At 45.5% G+C, this 22,814-nt stretch overlaps 1 protein-coding gene across 3 annotated transcripts in view; it reads right to left on the bottom strand.

Moving 5' to 3' along the window:
• The window catches only part of SPATS2L (spermatogenesis associated serine rich 2 like), a 159,948-nt gene extending 138,505 nt beyond the window's left edge, over positions 1-21,443 (bottom strand). The window contains exon 1 of one of the 3 annotated variants that reach the window (XM_041737253.1): positions 21,113-21,443. The gene's annotated coding sequence lies outside the window, so the exon portion shown is untranslated. The remainder of the gene's footprint in view (positions 1-21,112) is intronic. The other 2 variants (XM_041737255.1, XM_041737254.1) reach the window with 2 other exon arrangements.
• Positions 21,444-22,814: the final 1,371 nt, after the last annotated feature.

The following is a 22,814-nucleotide window of genomic DNA, read 5'->3' as shown; positions in this document are numbered from 1 at the left end:
TTGGGAGGTCAGATCTCACATTTAGCAGCCATATCACCCCGTTCCATCACATCCACACCCAAGCACAGGATCTGGAGGCAGGCAGACATGGAATTGGTCCTTCCTAACCTTCCTACCTTTTAGGTAGATGAACCTCTCTGTGAGATGGGGTATACTAACATTACCCTCTCCTCACAGAGTTGTTGAGAAGACTGGGTAATATAGAATTCATGCAACGAATTCAAAACACAACAGTGCTGTTTTAATAAGTACAAATAGCTAACATTTATTGCTTAGAAAGTGCCCAGCATTGCTCCAGGGCTTCAAATAGGCTGACTCTTCAATACCTTGAGGTAGGCACTACTGCCATTGGCATTTTGCAGATGTAGAAAATGAGGCACTGGAAGGTCAAGTCATAAAAGTATACCAGGTAAGTGGTGGAGGGGGGACATGGGGCCATCTGGCCTCCAAAGCTGGATGCTATACAGTGATATCCTGCCTAATTTATTACAAACAAATGTTAACTCCTCTTATTGTTACTGTTATAACACTCTCCAAGAGACAGTCTATAATATTCACCAAACCCCAGGGAGCTCACCATTTAGCTAGTAACCACTTAGGCACAGGGATAGGTGCCAGGGTCATAAGTCACTCACTAAGTCAACAATCTCTTCAGGTGTTCCCCGAGAATGCTCGTGGACACCCGATGCCCTGCTAAACACTGTGTGGGGCTGCAGGGGCTCTGGTCATTGATCCTGCAGTCAGCTCAACCTCCAAGAGGCAAATGGGGAGTGAAAGCAAGGAGGAAGCACAGAAAGGACGGGCGAGGAGGTCAGGATGTGGGACACTGTGCCTGGCTCTGGCACCAGCCCTCCTGGCGGCCTTCTCCAAGTCAGCTGACCTCTCTGGGTTTCATGTTTAAAGGAGGGGACCGACCTAGAGGCTCTTACTCCCTGAGATCCCAATTTGCAATTCTATTCTGATTCTCTTTCACTCTAACTAACCTCCTCTCAATAGTCCATTTTTGAGAGAACATATTCTAATCCCTCATTCCTCCAGCCCACCTCGGGGAACACAAAGCCAGGCACTGCGCCGGGCCTGCGCCTTGTATTGGCTCTGTGAGCATGGTGCTCAAGTCCTATCCCGGCCACCTTGGCAACCTGAAGCCCAGGGAAGGCTGCAGCCCTGAGGATAGCTGCACGCACCCATCCTGCCCTCTACGAACCCTGGGAGTGGCCCAGTGAACTCTGCATCAATCCGAAATCTGGAGTCCCACGCTGGGGGAGGAGGTGTTACGACGAGGGGGCAGGTGAAAAGGTCTGTGAAAAATAAGGCAGAAACCAGACAAGCAGTGAAATGCCTGGGCTGAGCATTAGGTTTGTTTTCTCAAAGTAATAGTGTTGGACGCAATAAACCAAAGGGATGAGAACTCGTCTGACACTTTATTTGACTTTCTTGACTTCATCAGGGTATACGAATGGCCACTTTGGTAGCAATCTTCTGTGTGTGTGTGTGTGTGTGTGTGTGTGTGCATACGTGACTGCTTCTTTGAGAAACATCTATTTTGACACAAGATGCTACTGATTTTATTTAAGGATCAGTTCATCACACTTAAACATGTTTGCTTTCACAGAAACTCCTCGGAGGGGAATAATTCTGTGAGTGTAATACTTCCATTAAAAAGAAATGGATTTTAAAATATGCTTTTCAAACTTTTGACAGAAGCAATTTTTTGATTTTATGAACTAAAAAAGGCAAACAAAGTTGTAGAGACAATGTAATAAATAACAAGAGTTGTCAAATAAGCTATTAAACATTTATAGATATAATGTTTAAGATGGACTTTTAAACATGCCCCAAAATGTCCATCAATCTTTGACGTGGGAGGAAGTAGCATTTTGGCAAAGTCTGTCTCCCACCACAACAGAAGTCAGTCAGCACAAGATGTTTATGGTTCTTAAAGACAGCGACAATGGTATTCTTTGCAGGGTGCTTAAGTATTTTCAGCATATAAATTTAGAAGGCAAAACATGGAAGAACGTACCCCCAAAAAGTATTATTTTGATAGGTATCCAGATAAAGTACCCTGTGCATGGACGTCTATAGAGAGTTTGGTTTCTAAATTGGCCCTGAGATTCTAAAAATGCTTTGAGCAACATTGCTGGAGTACATGTATAAATGTCAAAGATGACAACTCTGAGGTACAATACTCATTTGAATTTATAAATGATAGTTTTTTGAAGCTTGGAAAGAAAACAATTAAAAATTTAGTAGTGATTAACCCCTGGGTGAAGAATTACGGGTGTTTTTTTTTTCTTTTTCTTTAGAATTTCTCTGCCTTCCGAACTTCCTTATAATAAGCATGTGTTACTTTACCAATTTTTTAAAAAATGTTTTTTCAATCCTTATGTTATGGAAAATCACCTGATATAAAAAGTGAACAGATTTGGGAATCAGACAAACTTGGGTTCAAATCCCTTTCTGGTTTGGTGCCCTCAGATACACTACTCAGCAGCCCATGATGCACATAAGATGGATATAACAACTACTAGAGGTGAGATACTGTCAGTGTTTAGCACAGAGTAGGAGCCCAGTGAATGATAATCCCTCTTCTCTCCATGGTATGCAAGGAAGTAAGCCCTCTCTGGTAACAGGAAATAAATGTGTGTGTATAAATTGACTTCGGGCCATTTATTTATAGAAACACTGGGAATTTTTAACAGGTAACTTTCAGAAATCTTCTAATAGTTACAAGTTCAGAAAAAATGTAGGAATGAGTATATACCCTACTCTCCTTTCCATCACAATTATTAGGACCCTACAGTCTAAAACTCTTGGGAGTCCCTTGCACCCATTACTATGCTGCTCTGGTTCAGAAATCCTCCAGTTGGGATGGAAGTTGGGGGAAGGGTTAAGGCAGACCCACTGAAGCACAAGGAGAAACCACAGCTACCACAATCAAGATCTTTTCCATTTTGTCATTCCTGATGATTAAAGTAAGCAAAATAAATTATGTGATTGCTTAAATGAGGGGTGAGAGAGAAGATTTTTTTATGGCTTTTCTTTTCTTTTTTTTTAATGCTAGCTATGTTGATATTTTCATCCTATTCAGCTGAAGGTAGTTCAATCAGTTAGGTTTATGACAAAATATATGTACTCAACAAAATATGGCTGTTGGGGATATGTTGCCCTTGGATATATGTTGCTGTACCTTCACTACAGGAAGAAATATTGATTTAACTGGCTTTAATATCAAGTCAGGTATTTGTTGACACGTGGAAATGAAAAATATCAAAACCATGAAAAGCTTGATATATAGGTCAAGTCCCATTTCAGCTCCCTCCGAGGCACCATCCAAAGTCTTCTGCTGTATTGGTATTGTGCTCTGGTGATGCTTGCCCCGGTCACAGATAACATGAATTTTCATTATAATGGGATTTGCTACATAAATGAATATTGGTATAGATTTTTATGTAGTACAATTTATTGTAGAAAGTACAGCAAAAAAGTAAAATCATTATGGATTTAACTTCCCCCTTTTCCCAACTCTGGAGGCATATCTCACTTTCCACCCAAGGTATGTAATGTTCTCTCCTTTTCAGTGTCTGATTACTCCTTATTCCTCTCACGGTGCCTAGAATCGAATAGACACGCAAGGAATAGCTGATGAAGAAATGAGCTGAATAAAATGTGGTACCAAAGCAAATGAGGGGAAATTCAGAATGGTTTCCAGTGTAAGAGAGATAAATTTTAGAAACTGATTCAAAATGAGTATAGCAAGCAGGTTTAGCCATTCCCAGCTAGCATGCTCAAGTCATCTGGGGACCTGTTGCCTGCAGGTGGCTCCCTATTGCTCAACGGTCATGGAGGCCTGTCTAAAATGTCCAGCACCCAGCTTACACATGCCCATCCCTGCAGAATGCCACAGAGACATTTCAATCATTAATTGCCAGAAACACCTTTGTAAGAGTCCTACAGCCCCCTTCAGCCCTAGGGCAGCTAATGGTCAAACTGTGTCCTTCTAAAGGACTGAAAGAAAGGACCACCATGACTGGGAGGCAATAAAAGGCAGAGAGGTTGGCCCACAGCAGCCCTGGGACTGACTGGGAGCTACTTTCTTACAGCTGGATTCAGAAGTAGTTTCTGTGCCCTTAACTAGGACATACATAGTCAGGGCTGGAGGAAAAACCAAGAGGGACTTCTGAAGAGCTTGCATGGACACTGCCTGGTGTCAAAATTCTTACCTTCTTGTTCTCTTTCCTTTTTCCCCTCCAGCAACAATGATTACTTTAATAATCAAAGAGTTTCCTATAATTTTGTATAAAGCAATCTAGTTGGAATATGTTTTTCCACTTTCTAGTTTTTTTCTTTGAGTCTTTTTTTATTGAAGGGTACATAACATATCAAATATAAAAAATTTGCTTCTAACTCGGAACAACATAATAGATCTTAAATGCCTATTTTCACAAAGGTCTTGACTGTGTTCAAAGGAATCACCTACTGATGCCAAGGGCTTCCTTCCCTCATCAGAGGAATGAACCATGGGAATGAGCTTTGAGGGACTCCAAGCAAGGCACCAGGGGTTTCCAGAGCAGAGAAAGGGCCTATCCCATTAGTATTGGATAAAGCAGGGGCAAAGAGTTAGGAGCTTCTGGTGAGGTTAGCCCCAGGAGTGGTGTATTTTTACATACATTTTACAAATACTCCCATTATTCATTTGAAAATATTTTAAATGGTAAATGGGCTTCTCCTCCAGAGGGATGACCTGTGGCCATTAATTAATAATTTGGAAACTCATTATAAAAAGTACTTTTAAGTTAACCAAATGGTTTGCTCAATATGTTTAATCCTCTCTATGCCCTCTGTGCTGAGGGAGCCCAGGTCAGAGACAGTAAAGCACTCCGCCCCAAGTTAGACAGCCAACACATAATGGAGCCACATCTTGAATCCAGTCTGCAGATTCAGATCCAGTTCTCTGTTCATATTACGACTACTCAACAATTGCATACAGAGCCCAAATTTAACTTGTTGGGCCCTTTGCAGCTAAGACATCGCCACAGGGGACATACCATACCCTCAACAGGTCAAGCTGGTAGGCATGTTCTGTCAAGATCCAAACCTTTGTAGTTTTTGGGCTGTGGCTGACACTGTTGATCCCTTGCAAGTACTAAAATGACTTAAGGAGAACTGGAACAATTCTAAGGCAAGAATGTGTAAGCTCAAAGGCTATAAAAATTCAAGAACTCAAAACCAAAGATAGCTTTCTTTTTTTTTCTCTTAGGCAAAGATAGCTTTCTTGACTAGACAATAGTTGGTTATAAACTCTGCAACAAAGTACCTCTTCAATGTGAAATTTTACTACTAGGATTTTTTGTTGTTGTTCATTTTTAGTAAGAACTGAAGCCTACAAAATGACAAACCAGGATTACCCTATTAAAAGACAACTTCAATTGTTCCTTTGTTCTAAGAAACTGTGTCAGGTACTGACTGGCAATACCTACACCTTGATCTTCATATTAATTATGCATTTTTCCTACAAAATTGACTGCCACACTACATGCTCTAAGTCAGATTTGAGAGCTGCCAAGATAAATGTTCCGAATGGCTGGCTTTTTAAAGACAACTTGTCAGTTCACCAAATAATTCTTTGGGGGTTTATCCCAATATATTCGATGTCTCCCCTATACCTATACTTACATGTTGAGCAAATATTATAGCTCTTTCCTGATGCATCATCTTATAGCTAAAGCTAAAGATTCTTCCTTTCAACCCCTAATGTAAAAGTAATGAAACTTACAATTTCTTTTGACACCATCAATTTACTTTGGCTGTTTTTAATCACTTAATTCCTATACTGATTTATGTGAAATACTCTGATTCCGAGGGAGAGAAGTAATTCTGGCCTAGTCCATACAACTACAACAAAGATGACTTTTGTATTTTTGACTAAATAAATGTTTTCTTCCCTGATGTTTGCTTTCATCAAATAATCATATCAATGTCTGATTTCCTTTAGTTAACACCTTATTTTAATGAGGCTTAATTCCAAAACATATAAGAACATACGCACACAAGAGGTACTATGTTGAGTAAGCCAAGAGTTCCAGCCAAGTGTCCTATCTTTTACGTGGTACCAAGTGACATTTTGTAAAAAGCACAATGGTAACTATTCATTCCTCCAGCCTTAAAAGGATAGGCATGAGCTGCATGCCAGAATGGAAAAGCTTAAGCTTTGAAATCAGACAGCTGGCTTCAAATACCATCTCCACCACCACTATCTCTATGACCTTGGGCAAACTACTTATCTCCCCTCAGAGCTTTTTCATCTGAAAAATGGGGGTAATGGATTTGCCTCAAAGGGGTTGTGGAAGAGATAAACAAGAATTTTACTGTAAAAAAACTAGCATACAGCCTGGTATATTAGTATACACTAAGGAATTGTTAGTTTTTTCCCCACCTCTCTATAAAATGCCATTAGTGATTCATTTTGAATCTGTGTCTATGCACAAAAAATAATATAAAGGATATTAATGCTGGTGCTCTTTATGATAGCGAACAATTGGAAATGGTCTAAGCATAGGGAAATGATTATATTAAAGTATATTCATATATTGAAATGTATGCAGTCATTCCAAATATTTTTCCAATAATATTTTATGACAAGGGAAATTGCTATCCTAGAACTTAAGTGAGGAAAATAGACAAGAAAACCTGTATAATAATAACAGCTCATACTTACGGGGCATTGGCTATGAACCACGCACCATGCTATGTACTTTATATGCATTATCTTATTAATTCTTAAAAATAAACCTATTAGATGCATACTATTATCATCTCCATTTAAGAGAAAGAGAAACTGAAATTCTGATAGTCTGGGTAATTTACAGTCTTAAATAGCATAGCCAGCACTGGAATCTTGAACTGTCTGATTCCAAAGCCCTTTTATTTATGTTATTTTTTTAAAGATTTATTTATTTATTAGAGAGAGTGAGACAGAGAGCAGGGGGAGGGGCAGGTGAAGAGGGAGAGAGAATCCTTAAGCAGACTTCCCTCTGAGTGCTGAGCTCAACATGGGGCATGGTCCCAGGACCCTGAGATCATGACCCGAGCTGAAATCAGGAGTTGGCTACTTAATCAACTAAGCCCCCGAGGTGCCCCCAAAGCCCTTTTAACTACTAGGTCACACTAATTCTTCGATACAAACTTCTAGGTCTACCAGGGGGCTAGTTTAAACACACATACACATATGCATACTCAACCCCCCACACACATATATCTGGAAGGAAAACACACCAGCTGCTTGCAATGACAATCTCCGAGTGGTGAAATTTTAGCTGACTTCTAATTATTATTTTTTTATCCATTTCAATGATAAAAATTCCAATTCAATGGGTATGCGTTGTTTTTACAATCAGAAAGAAAATTTCAAAGAAGGAAAGGTGTGAGAATATTTTGTTAAATGTAAAGTATTACACAAATACTAGTATTTTTATGACGTGATAGTTTGTTCCTTGACTTACAGAGTTCTTTTAAAAAAAAAATGTGAGTTTTTCAGTGCTTCTATTCTTTTACATCATTTTTTTCTTTCCACTGAGTCCAAGGTAAAAAGCATGTAAAAAACTATTCTGAATATGAATACAACCAAATATAGTACAGGAAGCGCCATATGTATATTTGACAGATATTTGATATTAATACAAAACCTCAAAGAGCTTGTGTGAGGGTAAAAAAAAAAATCTTTTCAAATAATACAGAATTTTCCACTTAGAGAAAACACATCCATTAGTGACATGATGCCATCAGCATACTCTGTCATGGTCATGTTAAGTGATACTGTCATAGAGCCATTTACGTAGACACCAGCACACTGTTTGGACATGCCTCAGCCTGATTACTGTCTATCCCAGAAGGTGTGAATATAATGATGTGTTGGAGTGACACCTAAGGAGTGATTTCCTGTCACACCACCAATTCGTTTTCAGAGCAATGATTCTATAAAGAGAACTGAATGATGTACAAAAAAGCAATTCCTTTGAACCAAACAAGTTCATGTGAGTTGAAATTATAGATGAGGGATGCATTTATTTTATAAAGTTGTTATTTTTAAATCAAATTAAAAATAAGGTTATTTAGGTATGCTTTTAGTAAATTTTTCAAAAGAAAACCTGATTAATATCATCTAAAGGTGACCTCAAATTAATCTTGTTTCCCTTCATAATAGAGGTTCTATGATTGGCAATAAGTGAATCAACAATGATAGCATTACTGAGGCATCTCACTAAATATTTCCTGACTCTATCCTCTTAGACAGCCTGGGGAGAAGAAAGGAAACACAAGTGAAAGACTACAAACTAGTTAAAAAAAAAAAAAAAAACTAACAAAATTCACATATTGATGCCAAATCTCTTGTAGAAAGAAAAGTCACAGGGCCGTCCTGGTCAACTTTTGATCAATGAGAGAGAAACTGCAATTCTCAAGTGTGTAATTAGTAAGTGAAAGAAGTACCATTAATAAATTGAATTTTAAAAAATCAGGATTCAAAAATGTCTTGTTAGAGGAGAAAAATTATTTGACAAAAAGAGACAATATGTAATAAGGACAAATGTTAAATCACCTACACAGGTTCACACAATCAACTGCACAAGTACAGAGCAAGGGAGACATGGCTTTGTAGTAGTTGTTTAAAAAAAGACTTGGAAATTTTATTTGACTTTGGAGATAAACTAACGAGGTGCTGCCCTAGATTTAAAGTCGAGGCCAACAGAACACTTATTTGACTAGATTAATAAAAGAAGGGTGCCCTGAACGAGGTTGTTTCCTACTGTTTAGAGAAGTCAGAGGGAGGCATGGCTAGGGCAATGGGTGATCAGAGGAGGGTCAACAGGATGAGAAATCTCAGCTGAAAGAGCTGGGACCAGGTCCCCCTGAAAAGAGAAGATTCTTAGTAGGAGGTCCAAGAGCTGTGGTCAAATACTTGAAGAAGCTACCACAAGAAGGTGGTACTCTGGGGGTCAACGGAGAAGCTGCAGGGAGGTGGATTTTAGCATTTTTTGTCTGCCTGTGCCTCATAATGAGTGCTGGTCCATCCACCACACATGAGACAAGGTCCAAATCTAAGGTGCTTTAGAAGCATGGCAGGCGACTGTCAGCAGAATTCCTCAGCATAGCAAAATTGTGAAGTCCTCATTCCTGGCAGGGTTCAACTGGCAGTTGGCTGACTGGGATGCTGTGGAGGGGAATCCTGCACTTGGGGGCGGGGGGAGGTACTCAAAAAAACCGTATCACCCACTATGCCTTTCCAACACACACTCTATGCTTCTAATTTCACATTAGTGACTTTCATGAAGATAGTCCTGGGGCATTTATGTAAGCAATATCCAAATATGCCTGCCTTGGTAAATGAGAAATAGCTATAAATTTAAATGCAATCTGGAAGAGTCCAGAAGGTGAAATTCTCCCAAAGTTTGGAAATTATAAATTAATGTTGTCATGGCAACCTCAGTTGATATCAGCCATTGCAGCTGAAACAGTTCTTGCTCTGGGACTATCAAAACAATAAATGGGTTTATATATTCAATGTCACAAACCAGCACTAAATAATATTCGTAATGCTTTTAGTTTTAACTTTTGAGGCCGTTGATTTGCATTTTCTCCTTGAGCATTCACTATTTTCACATGACACTGTACTGAGGCTACGGTATCAAAAGGGGGTGGTTCAGTTTCATCAACAGCTGAGAAAGTCGCTGGGAGCCCCGTGCATGCCCTGAATCCAGCCCACCGTTCAGGTTTCACAGGGGAAGTAAACAGAAAGGACAAAGACTTTCTAGGTCTGGACATTAGCAGCTACAAGAGCCAGCATAACATCTTCTACTTCTCTCTTAAAAATTAGAAGACTGCCCACAATCCTATAATAAACACTCATCGATCAGAAGTGGCGGTATGTCACATCAGACTATCCCACCGCTGTTTATGGCACTTCAATAAATGGGTTTTCTCAGTTATGTATTAGCAATCACTGTAATATATGAAAGTCAGCCCACACTGAGAACAATATTGCCTCCAATCAAAACCATTCTTTCCTTAGTACACTAAAGCTTTTCTCCACTTCTTGTAAGCAACAAAGACTACAACAAAAGAACTTCCCAAACACCCACAGTTAAGGAAAGAACGGCTCCAACAAAGTAAGTGTGAAATCTGTCCCTGGTGTCTAATTTGTCTATGAATCGTCCTTTTCAGGGTATTTTAGTGACTTCCTTTATTTGTAATTTATCAGCAAAGAATAGAAATAAAAGTTTATTTTGACGGTGGCGCACCTGGCTATTCAGAGATTTAAAAACTTGCTTTGTTTATTCTTATATTATCCTGGCAGAGGATGTAAACATGCCTTCAAGCTGTACTCAATCCCAGATGAATACTTCCACCGATGCAAACCGTTAGGTAGGACTGGCCTTGAGCGAAACTTCCTTATGGCCCTTTTTCACCCCTGGATGGGTAAAGTCTGGGCCCCTTGACCCAGTTTGCTTATTCTCTTCCTAATCAGTCTCAGGGAAGGGTCTATCAAAGTATTCCACCTAAGGAGCATGTGTCCAACCCCATTTAAGTTACCATTTCCCTGGCCTTTGCATTTGAGCCCCGGCTGCTGGGCACTTGATATCTTATTTTATTTAGTTACAGCAAAACAAGTAGGTATCACTAATTTCACTTCATATATAAGGAAACTGAGATTCAGGAAGATTAAATAATTTAAATATAATACAGACAGCCAATTACCTAAACCAAATCCAAGTCTTTCAAGCACCAAATTTGTCCTCTTTTTTTCTGATAAATCCTATTGATGTTAAGAAAGGGAACAGAATTTGTATGATGTAAGCTTTCACATATTAGAGAGCAGGAAAGAGAAGCTGTTGATATTTGAAGTGCCTTTTCGAGTAGTACGGATTCTGAAATCACACCATGAAGGCTGCTACCTTTCTCATCTACACGTGAGACCAGCCTTCCCACTGGAGACAAAGAAGAGGATGTATCATAATTTAGGAAAAACAGCCGGGTCTTTTTGCCTTCCCCTTCTCTTCCCAAGTTGCACATATGGTACAAATGGGACCCAGAGACCAGGGGGACAGCTCATTAGTAAGTAGTATTTGCTGTTAGGGGTCTGGAACCAGGTAACAGCCAGGGTCCAGGGAGGCTGTCAATCTCAGGGAGTTTCCTGCCCACTGCTGGCAGGTGTCAGTACTGAAGAAGCCTGGAAGGAAGTAGCAGGGGCTTACCCTGGGGCTTGTGGCTCAGCAGCAAAACTACAGTCTTAAGAAGGCACAGAGATACAGGACGCACCTTCATCGAAGGCAATTTGGGTTTCCTACACAAAAACGCAAAGCAGGAACTTGGGAATGAGGAGACAAGTGAAACCTAGGGCACAAAGTGAAAATGCGGTTACTCAAGACTGAGGATGCGTCACGGCTTCCTAGGTAAGTTGCCTGGGCAAGGCAAACTATGGGGCCAATCCCATGGAGAGCCCCTAAGGTACGAATGCAAGGGAGCTGTAACCCTCCTGCAAAGGCCTAGGCTGGCCCCAGATCCTACAGATGGCACAGCAATAACACCGACTTCGTGGCCATTTTCTGTGGGTACACCACTTTCAAAATTTTATTTTTAGCACATGAAACTTTCTCCTTACGAGAATCTTAGACAAATGCCTAATATGTAGACACAAGTAAAAACAACTCCTCAGGGGGTTCTTCCCTGAACTGGAGGGGGCTCAACAGAACACAATCTGCAAACGAGCAGGAGAGAGGGCGCTGAGTCACCCTGCCTATCAGACCTCACTGGAATCTGATCCTGCTAAATTTTTCTCTTGATGGTCATGGTTGCTTCCCCTCACCTCCAGGTTTCTCCCTGCTGCTCCGACCTGATAAGCTCTGGTTTCCTATCACTGGTTGGCTTTTCCACTGTGAAAACACAAAGCTCTGCGTATCTCCTGGGACACAACATAATATCTTCTGGGTCTTTCTGACAGTCTATATGCCCTTCCTCAAAGCCTTGTGGGCCAACTGATCCACAGACTGCTGCCCTCAGTACCTGACGGTTGCCTGGCACGTCAATTTGTTTGATGCACAATGACTCTGTGCCATACATATTGTTAGAGCCCAGTGGCTCATTAGTTTGTTCAGAATCCTAGAGCTAGACAGTGGGGGAGCTGGGTCTTAGACCACCAGGAAAGATCAATGGCAGGATGGGGGCATCTCAGAGACCGAGGCAAGACTCTCGTCGTTCCAGCTGGTGCCATAATGTTGGAGGCTACTCAGGAATGTGACTCCACTTGCCCTTTCTTGCCCCTATCCTGTCTATCTCAAATCTTCCCTCTACCACGCAAGTATCCTTGCTTCCCACTCCTGACGGTGACTGGGTAGGCCAAGGGAGACAGATGTGCTTTAATCATGATTTCAGCTCTGTGCACACTGTAAGTATGACTCCTGGCTGTAGCTTTCACAATCTGTCTGTTTGATTCTGAATCTTATCTAAAGCACTTTGTATCTCTGGATTTAAGAAACCGAGCAATTGCTGCTTCTCTATACCTGTAGGGCTGACTTAATCATTCAAGAAGCTCATGGGCTTGGCTCATATAGGATCCACCTCCCGGGAACGAGATGCTCTATAACAATGCTGTCCAACAGAATCATAATGCAAGCCACACAGGTAATTTAAGTTTTTCTAGTAGCCATGTTTCTAAAAGGTAAAAATAAATTTGTGAAATTAATTTTAATAACATATTTTATTTAAACTACTATATCTAAAATACTACTGTTTCAGTACGTAATCAAGATTTAAATTTGTTAACAAAATAGTCTACATCTTTTTCTCATATAAAGTCTTTGGAGGGATCCCTGGGTGGCTCAGTGGTTTAGCACCTGCCTTCAGCCCAGGGCATGATCCTGGAGACCCAGGATCGAGTCCCACATCAGGCTCCCTTCATGGAGCCTGCTTCTCCCCCTGCCTGTGTCTTTGCCTCTCTCTTTCTCTCTTTCTCTCTCTCTCTCATGAATAAATAAATAAAATCTTTTTTAAAAAAAGTCTTTGAACTGTGGTGTATTTTACTCTCACATCACATCTCAATGTGGTCTAGCTATAGTTCAAGTGCTCCGTAGCCACATGCAGCTAGTGGCTGCAGTACTAGATAGCATGGTTCTATAATCTCTTCTCTGTTCCCATCTTTTCTCTCACTTCTTTCCCGTAACAACTCATTTCCTCTAGTAAGGATGCTATGGGCAGGGGCAGAGACCAGGACATTAGAGAAGACTTTGATACACACACGAAGGGAGAACCCAGATCACAAAGGAGCTTTTGTGCCATGCTAGGGAGCTTAGATTTTATCGTGGAGAAGCAGTGACTCCGCTGGAGGATTTTAAGCAGCAGAGTCGTGATCAAATTTGCCTTTTAGAAAGGCAGCAGTGTGGGGAACACACTGGAGGCAGGCCAGCCAGAGGCAGAGAGACCAGTTACAGGGCCACTGCGGTGACCCTCAAGAGAAGTGCTGAGGGCCCGAACCAAAGCAGTAACGGCGATGGTGCTCTCGCCAGGGTGGATTCCAGAGCTGAGAAAGATGGTTTCTATAGGGCTTGGTGACCAATGAAATGTAGGGGTTGAGGAAGAGGGAGGAATCTAGAACAACTTCCCAATTTAAAAATTGGTGAAGTGGGTTTCATTGATCAGGAGAGAAAATACATTAGGAATATGCTGTAAGGGGAAATCAGGAGAGAGAAGTGACTCAGAAAACAGGTGGGCAAGGATTTGAAGAGCAGAGAGGGATCTCTAAGGCACATAGGTCAAAACTCAGAAGAGAATCCCGGACAATGGATCTGCCAGTCTGAAGGTCAGACGCGGCTGTCACGAGAGGCCAGGACTGAGCAGGGAGAAGGGGAGGTGCAGGTGCTGCCTAAGACCCTGTCCTCCTAACACCGGGAACGGGATGGAACACAACCAGACCCAGAGGGAAGGGGCCAGGGAAGTTTTGTCTTGTCTCCTGTTTTTATAAAACACGAGGAGATTTACACATGTCCATGCACTGAAAGAAAAGGTTGGTTGAGACCCTAAAGAAAAGAGAGAAAATAGAGCCAAGTCCCAGAGGAAGCAAGAGGGGAAGGTGTTCAGAAAGATTAGCCTCAGAGTAAAGAGAGAAAAGGGAAGAAAAGGTGCGAGGATAGACCTACCATTTATAAGGAAGAGAGAACATTTTAGTTGCCAAACTATTTCTCTTTATTTAGAAACATAAATGAAATATAATTACATAAAAAGACTTAAAAAAATAGTACTACCTATCATGTATAAAATCAGATAAATGCTGAACACAGAAGGCACTGGTTTCCTGGAGCCCCCGATCTGTGGTCTGGTGTGCGACCAAGCCTTTCGCATACCTTTGGGCTTTACCTCTGTCACCTTGGTTACTCGGAAGAGCCACAGCAGTTCTTTATAGCTTGTGGCCCCTCTGGTCGGTCAGTGTCTGTGCTGAACTGATAGGTAAATATTTCAGTATCTCCACGAATTATCTCGCAGAGCGGTGTAAGAAAAGAGCCGAGGCTTTGGGGAGCAGGGAGGGGGGAGTCAGACACCAAACAGATTCCTCTACCACTTATCAACTCTGCAGATTCAATCAAGTTATGTAACATCCCTGACTTCTGTGTCTCTCTCATAAAAGGATACGCAATTCCTACCTTGCAAAATCACCACAAGGTTTAAATGAGATGATCAGGAGATGATACCTATCACGATGGTGAGGATTGTATTCACTTTGTTCCAAATTTTTAGAATTGGGTGCTGCTGTTGATGAATCTGTGCTTTGCAACAATCAATATCTTGATCCCTAAGGAGAATTACACCACCAGTCCTAGTGTTAGGAAGGGCCCTAAAAATCCTAACGGCCAAGGGGTGCCTGGGCGGCTCAGTTGGTTAAGCAGCAGCCTCCTGATCTCAGCCCAGGCCCTGGCTGGGCTCGGCACTCAAGAGTCTGCTTGAGGAATCTCTTCCCCCCACCCCCCTGCCCTTCCCCATTCACTCTCACTCATTTGAGCTCTTTCTCTAAAATAAATAAATAAATCTTTAAAAAATATATTAAAAATCCTAATGCCCATCCAGTGTTGGTGTCTTTCCTTCATCACGGCACATATTTAGTCTCAACCCTCAAATGCCTGACACCTGCTCTACCCCTAACTTGCTACTCAACCTTTCCAGGCTTGGGTATTGTGCTTCAGTGAAACAGGGGTAATAAGGGGATGTACTTCAGAGCACTGTTTTGAGGGAAAAAAAGGAGGTAAGGCATGTGTTTAAATGAGATGCTGCCTGTTACAGCCTGTGCTCAAATACATTTTGTCATGGGCGGGGGGTTAGCACAATCCATATCAGGGCCACCTTTCTTACACTGACCCCAAATCTGTCTCCCCGAAACTTAGACCCATCTGTCCTAGTTTTACAGCTCATGATAATATTGATTCTACTGAATCAGAACCAGGATTCTACAGAACAGTATATTTGCTCATTTATTGAGCTCTCCTAGGTACACGAGGCAGTGTCTCAGATGGCTGGCTGCTGAGGGCCAGACCTCTCCCTATTAAAGTTTCAATCCTCAGCCACGTTTCCATAATGCAGGAAACCTTTTTGAGCATTCTGAGCAAGTTGGATGCTACCCAGGAATGCACTGGTTATATTGCTTACAAGATTTATTTTGTGCTTTATGTCATGGTCAGTTCAGCAGTTGGCACCAAAAGTAATTATTGCAGGGATCTGTAGATCCTTTACATTTCATTATTGAACACTGCAGCCCACCAAGGCCCAGGAGAGCTCTGGCGGGGTTTCAGCTTAGGAGCAGTGGCAGTGTCACAGAGTACAGATGTTACGGTCGGAACTCCAGAATGCCTGCCCAGCACTACCCCACACCCCGCCACCATTCCCCTGCTCCTATATTCCCGATGACAGCTACTGAGATCTTTCAATAAACAGCTCAGACAACTGTCACTTTAGAAAGATCCCCACTACTTCCTACCAAGAAGAAATCTTCCCTTCTGTGCCCTCTTAGACCTTCATTTTCGGGACACACGATGTCATTTCTCCTGTTAAAACTATAAACTCCTTCCTGGCAAAAACAGGGTCTTGTACAAAGGGAGTCTAACTGCAAGCTTAAAGAATTGAATTCTGTCCCAAATACAATATTATTGGTGTGGCAACGTTCCCTTACCTTACCTTTCATCTGTGGATGGATCCCCAGATGATTTTTTTTTTTTTAATTTACAAGGAAATTTTAAAATGAAAAGTGCTGGGCAGTCCCTGCAACACAGTCTTGGATTTTATGGCTGATTAGCTGAACTTGTACTTAACTGAGGACTCCAGCCTAATTGTTTTAGGTATAAGATACTGGCATAAGGCCCGAATGCTTTTATTTTTGCTCACTACTGGGACCCATCACTCCACCTTAAAAAAACGACAGCCTCCTTAATTCCAACTCACAACTGCCTGCCTCCATCATTATCTCAACTCTGGAAAATGCCGAGGCCTCAGAATCTCACAGCTGATGAATGGAGAGGCTGATTAGAACCACGGAAGAAAAATGGGAAAAAACTCCTTGACAGATGTCTCCTTCAAACGCCTGTCCCTTTTATCCAATGTCAACATTAATTTCTATGTTAACAAATATTTATTGAGGTCATGACTAGGTGTCAAGCTGCAGGCTAGGCTCTGGGGACATAATGGCGAGCAAGACACAGGCAATATCAAGGCCCATCACTTAGAAAAAAAACCCACCCTTACAGCTTATTGATTCTGCTGGTATACTTATCAAGAGCTTGCTGTGCCAAAGCCCTGTAGATGGTTCAATCAGCACCCTCAAGGAACTTGCCGTCCGGTTGGAAAAGCAAGAACTGAGCACGGGATAGCATAGGAGAGTATCTGATGGTCTAAAGGGACGGTGCAGACAAAAGGGCAGAAGAAGAAGAAACCAGTGAGTAACCTAATCAGGTTGACTTTAACTTGGAGACGGTTGTTAGGTTAGAGGGAAAAGGAAAAGGCGTTCTAAAAGGCAGAGCATGAACAAAAGGGTACAAAGTCATCTTAGAAGGGCAATGAGATTCAATTACCAGGAGGAGAAGAAGGTTCATTTTGGAAAGAAGTAGAAAATAAAGTTGGTAAGTCAAATTTGGGCAAGACTGTGAAGTATATACTAGAGCCTGATGGAGAGATGGGACTGAAGTGGGGGGGGGTACAGTATGGAAAGTATCTGAAATAGTAGAAGGGGCACTGGCTGTAGAATCAGATAAACCTGAGGTCAACACAGTCTTCCAGTAAGACAGTCCCTGGACAGGAGTTCCAACGAGAAGGGTTTAGGAAGGCTGGTGCAGTGGAAGCACGCAAAGTGGGGACAACTTACTAAGAGATCAAGATGTAGCTGGCTCTAGCCATCCCAGAACAGTGATGGCCAAGGACCTGAGCTCTCAGGAAGAGTGAGGAATGCAGAGGAGATGTGGGGACTGGCACAGAGAAACTATTACAAAGCAAAAGTTCACAGGACTTGATGTACAGTTTTATTGAGCGAATGAAAAGAGAGAGGAGTCAGGGATGGTCCCCGAGTCTCAAGTCTGGGTGATGAAAAGAACCCTGAGTATCAGGCAAAGGGAAGGCTTTTCATTGTGGAAGGCACAGGTTTAGCAGAGAATATGCTAAGTTTGTTATCAGGCACACAGCAGGGTTAGTCTGACAGCAGGACACCCACCATGAAACAGGTGCATAAACAGGAGCAGAGTTTGCATCAGTGCTAGAGATAAAAATGTATATGCTGTAAGGATAACACCATCGCATCTAAGAATATTTTATTAGAAAATAAAAACACCAGCTATTAAACAAAAATAACGGGAATGATATAAATAGTAGAGAGATACATCTTCACAGACGATGTTTCTTAGTTATGGTACTTAGGGGATCCTATCCATTACCACAACACTGAACGAAGAAACTTCTGTAGAAATTCAACATATGGCCTATTTACATAACAAGCATCACAACTCCAAATTAGCCATTTTGATGTGTCAAGGAAATAACACCTTCATAGCAGACTACTTCAAAAAAAGGAAAGAAAAAAGAAAGGTTTGTTTTTCTTCTCTAATTATGTGTACTGGGTTTTTAACTGTTTGTATCACGAAAATCATATTTTAATTGCATGATTACATTCTAAGGCAGAACAGGGATGGAATGAATTGATTAGCTGAATTACGCACAATCATTCAGAAATCAATAAACAGACTCCATCACTTAAGTCTTGCCATATTATGTATCTGCTCTCATGTTCTGTGCCATGCTGATAAAAGCGACTACTCTGTGTACAAAAATTGTAACAGCCATATGATTCAATTATCGGAGTCAGGAAAGGGTCTACAGAAGATGACAGGGCAGTGAGTAGGCAATATCTATCTATTATTATCTAAAACCCACTCCACTTTTATCATATGGCCACACAGGTGGCGGCCACTTGGATCTTACTATGAGCTACCCCAACTTCTTCCATTTCATCAACACTGTACCCAAAAGTTCTCATCCTGGCTCACATCATGAGATGCTGATTAAAACTGTGTAAAGAGAATAGAAGAAAGACCACCAAGGCGCCCTTCGCACATAAGCCATAAATGAATACTCATTGTTAAGGGCAGTACAATTCTATGGTCGCTGACTGAGAAACTGATAGAAGTTAGAACCCAAAATGAGACATCGCTAAAGCTTAACTTCTTATGGCAAGTATTTCCATCTGCACAGCAAAATTGATCTATGAGATGCTCCCGACTGGCAGCGCTTCAAAGCCTGCGATGGTGTGGCCTAAGCATTTTCTTCCCCTGATCATTATGAAGTGGTAGGTAGAACAGCTTCACAAGCCCATCCTCACAATGGCCACTTGAAAATCAGTGGGAGCACAGAAACAATCAATTTAAGACTTTCATTAGGGAGCTCCCCCCAAACCACATGAATACAAAAGGAGTTTATGATCTTGCCTGCTCAAATTAGTATGTTAAACTATGCTGATTCTTGGAAATGACTTAATATTTTCAGAGGCAAGGATTAAAGGGAGAAAGAAAATTGCCAATATATTCCTTTCCCAGATGCTGAGATTTTACTATCCTCTTAAATATTCCCTGCATTCAAGTGATCTGTATTTTTATGCAAATTATCTTTGGGGCTAGTCTAGTGTGTGTGTGTGTGTGTGTGTGTGTGTGTGTGTGTGTGTGTTTAAAGCCACACGGAGGGGGGCCTGGGTGGCTGAGTCGGTTAAGCATCTGCCTTCAGCTCAGGTCATGATCCCAGGATCCTAAGGTCCAGTGCTGTGGAGCTCCTTGCTCAGAGGGGAGTCTGCTTCTCCCTCTCCCCCTTCCCTCTGTCCATGCCCTCTCTCCTCTCTCTCTCAAATAAATAAAATCTTAAAAATAAAGCCACACAGATACAGAACTCGACAGGTTTTACATTCTCTTCCTCCATAAAATAGGTTCTAACAAAGCCTGAGTTTAATCCAAAACACTTATTAGAGGCTGCAGCAATATTTGCCTTGTTCAAATAGAAAATCATTCCTAAAGTTGATTTTTCCCCAGCTAAAGATCCAATAAATATTAACATACACAGATATTTTTAAACAGTTCAGTTGCTTGACAAAACTGCCCCCATGCATACAACACACTGTTTTTTCTTTCTAGTTAAGTGATACAATTTTATAAAGCCAGAGCTGTTGGCTAATTGAATTTAAATCTAAAAAAAAATAAAATAAAGCCAATGAAATACTTTATCCAGAAAGCAATCTTAGTCTTTATTTTCAGAATATCTTTCACAATAATTGGATTTGCTGCTTGACTATTCTTTTTTTATTTTTTTAGAATGAAGCAATTTCTGACTTCCTGTCCCTTCTTTTCCCTGCCATCTTGCCCATCTGCTTAATCTGTAGAAAACAAAATCAATCAGAATGGCAATGAACTGTTCCTCTAAGACACACTAAGACGACATCCTAAAAGGTCGCACGACGATACTCTTTCAAATATTGGAATAAAGCCTTTTCTTCCTCTGCATAGGCTCTAAAATTTGAGTCGGTTTTCTTTTTTTTTTTTTCTTAGTTTTGATAGGACTGGCAAAAGTTTTTCACATAAGGTTCACATTTAAAAGAAAAAAAAAAAAAAAGCAAGTGCAAAATATCACAGATCACATTTTCTGTAAAGAAAGAGGCTGTGTTTGAAGTTCAAGGGCTGGTTCAGCAGCGCTCGAGCTGCGGATCGTGGGCCGCCTCCGGGCAAGGCGCTGCACGGGAGGAGTCCTGCGAGCGGGCGCCCGGGGCGGCGGGGAGCGGGCCCGGGAAGTTGGCGCGCACCCCGGGCCCGAGCGCGGGCCGCCGCCCCTGCGGGGATGGGAAGCCTCGGAGGCGGCCCCGGGCAGGTGAGGCGGCACCTGGGGCCGCAGGTCCGCAGGGAGCGCGGAGCCCCCGGCGGAGGAGCGCGCGCGGGCAGGGCCGGGGGGGGGGGCGCGTGCCCGGGGCGCGAGGGGCGCTCTCCGCGGACTCGGGGTCCCGCGGCCCCGGGCGCCCGCACCTGCCCGCACCTGCCCGCGGCCCATCGCGCGGCATCGCGGGGCATCGCGGGGGCATCGCGGGGAGGGGGCGCGCATCCCGCTCCCGCCGGGCGCGCGGCTCCGGGCTCCGGGCTCCGGGCGAGCTCTCCGCTCCGCGAGGCCAAGGGGGCGCTCGCGCCGGGCGGGCGGGCGGGTCCCGGGCTGAGCGCGGCGGCCGCCCGCCTCCCCAGCGCGCCAGCCGCGCCCGCCGCCCGCCCGGCCGGCCCGGGAAGGAAGGACGGCGACCTCCGCGTCCGGTCTGAGCCGCCAGCGCGCGTCGGCGCCGAGCGGGGGCCACACCCAGCGCCCCGGGAGGCGGCGGGGGCTGGGCGGCCGGCGGCGGCGGAACGCGGGGCCCGGGCCGAGCCTCCGTCCCGGCCGCCCAGGCCCCGCCGCGGCCCCGCAGCCCCGCAGCCCCGCAGCCCCGCAGCCCGGCCCGGGCCCGGCGCGCGGGGACGAGGACGGGGACGGGGACGGGGACGGGGACGGGGACGGGGACGAGGAGGGCGGGGGACCGGCTTACCTCCGCGCGGAGCGCCGGCCGCTCTGTCCCGGGCCGGCGGGGCGGCCCCTGCGGCGCGGAGGGCGGGCCGCGCGGCGAGCGGAGCTGGCCCGGGGCTGCGGGCGCTCGCGGCGGAGGGCGCAGCCGCCTCGGCCCCCGGGCTGGACGCCGGCCCCGACTCAACTCCGGCGCGGCCCGCTCCACGCAGGGACGCTCCCGCCCCTCGCGGCTGCCCCCGCCCGCCGGCCGCCGGCCAGCCCGCCCCTCGGTGTCACTCACCCGGGCGCGCACACCCCGAGCCGGCGCCCCCCGCTCCCGCTCGCACACTCGGAGCCGCTCCCGCCCCTCGGGTTCTGCATCGGCTCGCACGCACGCTCTGACACGGATGCCTTCCCTCCCCACGCCCGCCCCAGCTCCTTCTCCCACCCCACTTTCTAGAAGCATCCCCGTGCGGCTCCCGCACTTTGCCTGCCTGCCCCGCACCTAGCTCCTCGCCCGCCCCCCGCCCCGGGCCGCCCCCGCCCCCACTCAGAGACCTTGCCTCCCCCCCTTGCGCGCCCCAAGAGCCGGCCTCCCATCCCGGGGGGGGATGCACTTTGCCCCCCGCCCCCCCCACTCAGAGACCTTGCCTCCCTCCCCCCGTGCGCCCCAAGAGCCGGCCTCCCATCCCGGGGGGGATGCACTTTGCCCCCCGCTCCCCCACTCAGAGACCTTGCCTCCCTCCCCCCGTGCGCCCCAAGAGCCGGCCTCCCATCCCGGGGGGGATGCACTTTGCCCCCCGCCCCCCCCACTCAGAGACCTTGCCTCCCCCCCTTGCGCGCCCCAAGAGGCGACCTCCCATCCAGGGGGGGGATGCACTTTGCCCCCCGCCCCCCCACTCAGAGACCTTGCCTCCCCCCGTGCGCCCCAAGAGCCGGCCTCCCATCCCGGGGGGGGGGGATGAACTTTGCCCCCCGCCCCCCACTCAGAGACCTTGCCTCCCTCCCCCCGTGCGCCCCAAGAGCCGGCCTCCCATCCCGGGGGGGATGCACTTTGCCCCCCGCCCCCCCCCCCTCAGAGACCTTGCCTCCCTCCCCCCGTGCGCCCCAAGAGGCGACCTCCCATCCCGGGGGGGGGATGCACTTTGCCCCCCCCCGTCCCCACTCAGAGACCTTGCCTCGCCCCCGCGCGCCCCAAGAGGCGACCTCCCATCCGGGGGGGGGGGGATGCACTTTGCCCCCCGCCCCCCCCACTCAGAGACCTTGCCTCCCTCCCCCCGTGCGCCCCAAGAGGCGACCTCCCATCCCGGGGGGGGGATGCACTTTGCCCCCCCGTCCCCACTCAGAGACCTTGCCTCGCCCCCGCGCGCCCCAAGAGCCGACCTCCCACCCCGGGGGGACGCACTTTGCCCCCCGCCCCCCCCATTCAGAGACCTTGCCTCCCCCCTTGCGCGCCCCAAGAGCCGGCCCCCCACCCCGGGGGTTGCACTTTCCCGCCGCTGCTGGATGCTTCTCCGCCGGGAAGGCGGTGGTGCCCCGCGGCGCCGAGCCCAGCGCGGAGCCCAAACAAAGATGCCGATTCCGGAAGGACCCGGAGAACCAGGCGCTGAGAAAGTGCCGGGGCGCGGGTCCCCCCTTGGAAACGCTCACCCCGAGCGTCCCCGCCGCTCGCCGCCTCTGGCTGCCGCTCACACCGGGCTCCGGGCCTGGGTCACTAACGCGCGCAGCCACCAAGTTGCGGAGAC

This window comes from Vulpes lagopus, chromosome 22, assembly GCF_018345385.1.
Source record: "Vulpes lagopus strain Blue_001 chromosome 22, ASM1834538v1, whole genome shotgun sequence".
NCBI lineage: Eukaryota > Metazoa > Chordata > Mammalia > Carnivora > Canidae > Vulpes > Vulpes lagopus.
The sequence above is the reverse complement of the archived record's forward strand: the minus strand, read 5'-3'. Positions and strand labels throughout refer to the sequence as shown.